This window comes from Pristiophorus japonicus, chromosome 22 (assembly GCF_044704955.1).
Source record: "Pristiophorus japonicus isolate sPriJap1 chromosome 22, sPriJap1.hap1, whole genome shotgun sequence".
NCBI lineage: Eukaryota > Metazoa > Chordata > Chondrichthyes > Pristiophoridae > Pristiophorus > Pristiophorus japonicus.
The window spans coordinates 21,135,033-21,141,032 of record NC_091998.1 but is presented as its reverse complement, the minus strand read 5'-3'; positions in this window follow the sequence as shown (position 1 = coordinate 21,141,032).

Below are 6,000 nucleotides of genomic sequence, written 5' to 3'. Positions count from 1 at the left end.
CACCCCAATCCAACTCCCCCGCCCCCTCGGGTTCGAGCACAGCCCTCCCCCCCCCACCCCGATCCGCCCCCCCGGGATCGAGCACAGACCCCATCACCCCCCCCCCACACCACCCCAGGATCCGACCACCTGGGATTGGGGACCTCCGCCCACCCCGCAGGTTCAGGGATCTGACCTCCCCCAGAGTAAGTGGCCACACCTCCACCCCCCCCCCCCCCCACCGCCCCCCCCACCCACCCCATGCTCCCTCTAATGCAGTAGCAGGTTCCTTACCTGCTCCTATGGCTGCAGCCCTCCTCCAGAGTGTTCCCCGTCCGACAGGGAGCCAAACCTGTCAATCAGGCGGGCATCCGGGTGGGGAACCTGTTGAAGAAAAAGGATACACGCTGTGGACTTCAAACCAAAACTCCTCCCCCCCCCCCCCCACCCCATCCCAACATCCCCCCCACCCCAACCTGCCCCAGTCAATATCGGGGACTTGAATTCATAAACTCAATGCAAACTGCTCACGTTCACAGACAATATCAAACTAGGAGGGGCAGTTGAATTAGAGGGGGTATCTTCTATAAAAAATGAAAGTGGGGCAGATCAAAAGAGTCATAGGGGTCGAAACTTCACCGAGGCCTCACCGACTGGGGGTGGATGGATGGGTCGACCCATCCGAAATTGCCCAGGCCGGAAACAACGGGAGCGGGTTTCCGCTCCGCCCGTTTTCCCTTCCGTCGGGCACGCGCCGACCCCTTACCGACCGGCAGCAACCCCTTTCCGCCCCTTGCGCGGTAATTGCCCCGTGGGGAATTGCATTGTGGGAAATTGCCCCATGGGGAGTTGCACTGTGGGAAATTGCCCCATGGGGAGTTGCACTGTGGGAAATTGCCCCGTGCGGAATTGCATTGTGGGAAATTGCCCCATGGGGAATTGCATTGTGGGAAATTGCCCCATGGGGAGTTGCACTGTGGGAAATTGCCCCATGGGGAATTGCATTGTGGGAAATTGCCCCATGGGGAATTGCATTGTGGGAAATTGCCCCATGGGGAGTTGCACTGTGGGAAATTGCCCCATGGGGAGTTGCACTGTGGGAAATTGCCCCGTGCGGAATTGCATTGTGGGAAATTGCCCCATGGGGAATTGCATTGTGGGAAATTGCCCCATGGGGAGTTGCATTGTGGGAAATTGCCCCATGGGGAATTGCATTGTGGGAAATTGCCCCGTGGGGAATTGCATTGTGGGAAATTGCCCCGTGCGGAATTGCATTGTGGGAAATTGCCCCATGGGGAGTTGCACTGTGGGAAATTGCCCCATGGGGAATTGCATTGTGGGAAATTGCCCCGTGCGGAATTGCCCCGCGGGAGCGGCGCTGCTGCCGGTCAGTGCCACTGACAGCTTTCCCAGGTCGGGCCGACAATTACGCCCACGGGTCCGTACCAGCCGGGACCCTCCCTGGTTGCCCAGTGGACCTAACTAAAAACTTCGCAGAGTTCGCAGCGGCCCTCCCCTTTAACTGAAGGGGAGGGTTACTGTGACGTGAGCAGCGCAGCGCTGATGACTCGGAGTGACGCCTATTCCAACCCATCCACACTTCCACCCTTCTGACGACCCGACATCCGACCAAAAAATAATTCCAAGTTCTAAATTGCTCCGGATTCTGTGCCCCATTGATTGGGCCGGAGCAAAACTTTAAAAAAATGGTAGGTTTGGGGTGGGGTCCATTTCGGCCCCATAGAATCTTGCAGCACAGAAGGCCATTCACACCATCGTGTCTCTGCCAGTTCTTTGATAGAGCTATCAATCAGTCCCACTCCCCTGCTCTTTTCCCTTAGTCCTGCAAATGTTTCCTTTGTAAGTCTATATCCAATTCCCTTTTGAAAGTTACTATTGAATCTGCTTCCACCGCCCTTTCAGGCAGCGCGTTCCAGATCATAACAACTTGCTGCATAAAAAAAATCAATAGCAGATGAAATATAATATGAGCCACTGTAAAGTATTACACATTGGAAGTAAATTGGATGATGCAAATGATCCACTTATAGCATGAAATAGCTAAGGATTAAATTAAAAGCTGCAAAAGTTTTAGTAGATACAACACTCAACATGTTCAACCACTACTGGCAGGAGTCAACAAAGAAAGTAGAATTCTGAACTCTATAGGCGAAACATTGTCAATATGGACCCAAGTTTCGGCCTCAGTTGCTCCTGATTTTTTGGAGCAACTGGTGTAGAACGGAGTATCTTAGAAATTCAAATTCTCGGCATTTAGTTTGCTCCAGTTCTAGTCAGTTAGAACAGTTTCACTTTGGAACAGAATTTTTTTTTCAAAAGGGGGCGTGTCCGGCCACTTACGCCTGTTTTCAAAGTTTCGGCAGTGAAAACTTACTCCAAACTAACTTAGAATGGAGTAAGTGAAGATTTTTGTACGCTCGAAAAAACCTTGTCTACACTTTAGAAAATCAGGCGTAGGTTACAAATCAGGCGTAGGGAATGGGGGGTGGGGGGGGTTTAAAGGGAAGTTTACAAACATTAAACACTTCAGTTTTACAAATAAAGAGCCATCATCAATAATAAATGATAAAAACATCAATAAATCAACCAATAAATCAATCAAAAAAAATTAATAAGAAATAATTTTTTTTTTAAGTCAATAAATAAAACATTTTCTACTTACCGACTGCAGTGTGCTGGGATGCCCCCACCCCGCCAGTGCATCTCTGTCAGTGTCTCTATCTGTCTGTCTGTCTGTCTGTTTGTGTCTCTCACTCTCTGTCTGTCAGTGTCTGTGTTTCTGATAGCGAGGGGAGGGGGAGGAGGGGGGTAGAGGGAGAGAGGGGGGGTAGGGGGAGGGGGGGAGAGAAGGGGAGAGAAGGGGAAGTGGGGGAGAGAAGGGGAAGGGGGGAGAGAAGGGAAGGAGGGGGAGTGAAGGGGAAGGGGGGGAGAAGAGATGGGGGAAGGGGGGAGAAGAGAAGGGGAAGGGGGGAAGAGAAGGGGAAGGGGGAGAGAAGGGGGAGGGTGGAAGAGAAGGGGAAGGGGGAGAGAAGGGGAAGGGGGAGAGAGAAGGGAAGGGGGAGAGAAGGGGAGGGGGGGAGAGAAAGGGAAGGGGGGAGAGAAGGGGAAGGGGGGAGAGAAGGGGAAGGGGGAGAGAAGGGGAAGGGGGGAGAAAAGGGGAAGGGGGAGAAGAGAAGGGGAAGGGGGGAGAAGAGAAGGGGAAGGGGGGAAGAGAAGGGGGAGGGGGGAGAGAAGGGGAAGGGGGGAAGAGAAGGGGAAGGGGGGAGAGAAGGGGAAGGGGGAGAGAAGGGGAAGGGGGGAAGAGAAGGGGAAGGGGGGAGAGAAGGGGAAGGGGGAGAGAAGGGGAAGGGGGAGAGAAGGGGAAGGGGGAGAGAAGGGGAAGGGGAAGGGGGGGAAGGGGAAGGGGGGAGAGAAGGGGAAGAGGGAGAGAAGGGGAGGGGGGGAGAGAAAGGGAAGGGGGGAGAGAAGGGGGGAGGGAAGGGGGGAGAGAAGGGGGGAGGGAAGGGGGGAGAGAAGGGGAAGGGGGGAGAGAAGGGGAAGGGGGGGAAGGGGAGGAGGAGAAGGGGAAGGGGAGGAGGAGAAGGGGAAGGGGAAGGGGGGAGGAGGAGAAGGGGAAGGGAAAAGGAGAAGGGGAAGGGAAAAGGAGAAGGGGGGAAAGGAGAAGGGGGAGGGAGGGAGGAGGAGAAGGGGGAGGGAGGAGGAGAAGTGGGAGGGAGGCTGAATGGGAAGGGGAGGAGGAGAAGGGGAAGGGGGGAGGAGGAGAAGGGGAAGGGAAAAGGAGAAGGGGAAGGGAAAAGGAGAAGGGGGGAAAGGAGAAGGGGGAGGGAGGGAGGAGGAGAAGGGGGAGGGAGGAGGAGAAGTGGGAGGGAGGCTGAATGGGCCGGGCCCGGCCGGGCCGAAGACATTGGGCAGGGCCCGTCCCCAGCACCAGATTTACAGGTAGGTGGCGTTGGGTCAGGTCGGGGGGGGGCGGGGGAGCGCGGGTCCGGTCCGGTCCGGTCCGGGGGGAGAAGCAGGAGTCGAGTCGGGAGGAAGCAGGAGCTGGGCGTGGGAGGAGCCATTTGGCCAGGGCTAGGGGCTGCGTGCTTCGGGCCCCTCCCACACAGTTTTGGGCGCCTGGAGCTACTGCACATGCGCGCCCATTGTAGCACGCATGTGCAGAGGTCCTGCCACTGTTTTAAGCGCAGGGACCTAGCTCCGCCCCCAACTGCTCGTGCTGCGCCGCGCCCGACTCAAGAGGACCAGCAGGGAGCCGGACAACCTGTAAGTTTTTTTTAGGCGCACTTTGTGGCGTGAAAAATGGCCATCCAGGTCGGGGCTGCGCCGTTCTAGGCGCGGCCCGAAACTTGGGCCCTATATGTCTATCGCTAGTGCAACTGATTCGAGAGTACACGGCGCAGGCTCTGACCAGTTCTATCCTAAAATGACAATCGGGGACCTATGTATGGCATCGGATCCCTAATCACATATTAAAAGGGGCCTAACTGCCTAAAATAGCCAGTCGCTTTTGGCCACCCAACAGTCGGCCCCTGAGAAAGTGTGGGTTAATGGGGCCATAAAGCTAATAATCACACTTAGAGGCGATTATTGTCCCATTAACACCGATTTTGGCGGGTTAAAATTGGCCCCACAGGCTTTCCCTTAAAATGAGTCGATTGGGAGGTGACCCTATAAGGTAGTAAAATGTGCAAAAGAAAGCTCTGGAAAATGACCTCGAACTAATAAACCTTGAGAGGAGGACAATGGGTTTCAGTTCAAAATAACAACAGGCAAATTTAGAGCTGATGTCAGGAGGTTCTTCATACAACAGTGTTCATCAGACAGGTTGGATCCCAGCTAAATGAATTAAAGTCCTGAAATGATTTAAAAGCAGTTGGATGATGTGATGAGAGGACTGTAGGATCTTTCTGAATGGCTGAGTTAAGATGGGTCAAAAAGCCTTCCCCATCTGTGTTTGTTTTGTGATCTCGTAAAAACAACTCAAACATGTAGATCTTGTCATACTAATGGTCTGTCAGTCTAAAGAAACCCCATTATTTTGATAAACATAGCCACATTAAAGAATGTCTGCTCACAGAACCCTCACCAAAAATTTAGACCATTTAATCTTGCCCGACAATCTGTAGCGAGCAGCCTTACAGTACTTTTCTCATTTCGAAGAACCATGGTGAAAGTAAAAGCTCAATTATATTGTTTGCAGAAGACAAAAGAGCCAAATGATTGTAACACCATGTTATTCTGGGTAATAAAACATAGCTTCTTATAAGGTGCCCCAATTAGAAAAATGTTATTACTGAGGCAGACTTGCAAATATATGCAAACAGACTTTAAGCCCAAGTTTCCCCAGGAGTTGCTCTTTTTTTTGGAGCAACTTGATTTTTCTGGACTATCTTTTTAGTTGCAATTCTGGCCATTTAATTTGCGCCGGTGTAAGTGAGTTAGTTAGGTTTTTTTTTGTTCAGTTTTTTTTCTCGAAAGGGGGCGTTCCCAGCCACTTACCCCTGTTTTAGGCGTTTGCCAGCAAACTAACTTAGGCCAGCTTTTGTTGTCAATTCTGTCTGCACAGAAAAACCTTACCTAGAGGTAAGGAATCGGCACAAGTAACTACATTTAAAGCACCACCAAGCACCAAACAACGCACAAAAAGTAATAAGCCATTAATTAACAAATAAAATAGAAGGAACCCTGCACCTAAAGCACCAAAATCAATCAGTAAATAACAAATAAAAAATAGAAGTCCTACCTTAGAGAATGCAGCAGGCCGCCGATGAGGGAGCCCATTCGGCCAGGGCTAGGGATGGCGTGCTTCGGGCCCCTCCCGCAGACTCTAGCGCGCATGTGCAGAGGTCCCGGCACTGTTTTCAGCGCCGGGACGTGGCTCCGCCCCCAATCCATTGGGCCACACTGCGCCACGACAGAGGAGAGGCTGGGGAGCGGCCAGAATACGGACGTCTTTTTTCGGCGTGCTTGGAGGCGGACAAAAATGGTGCACCTCAGGTG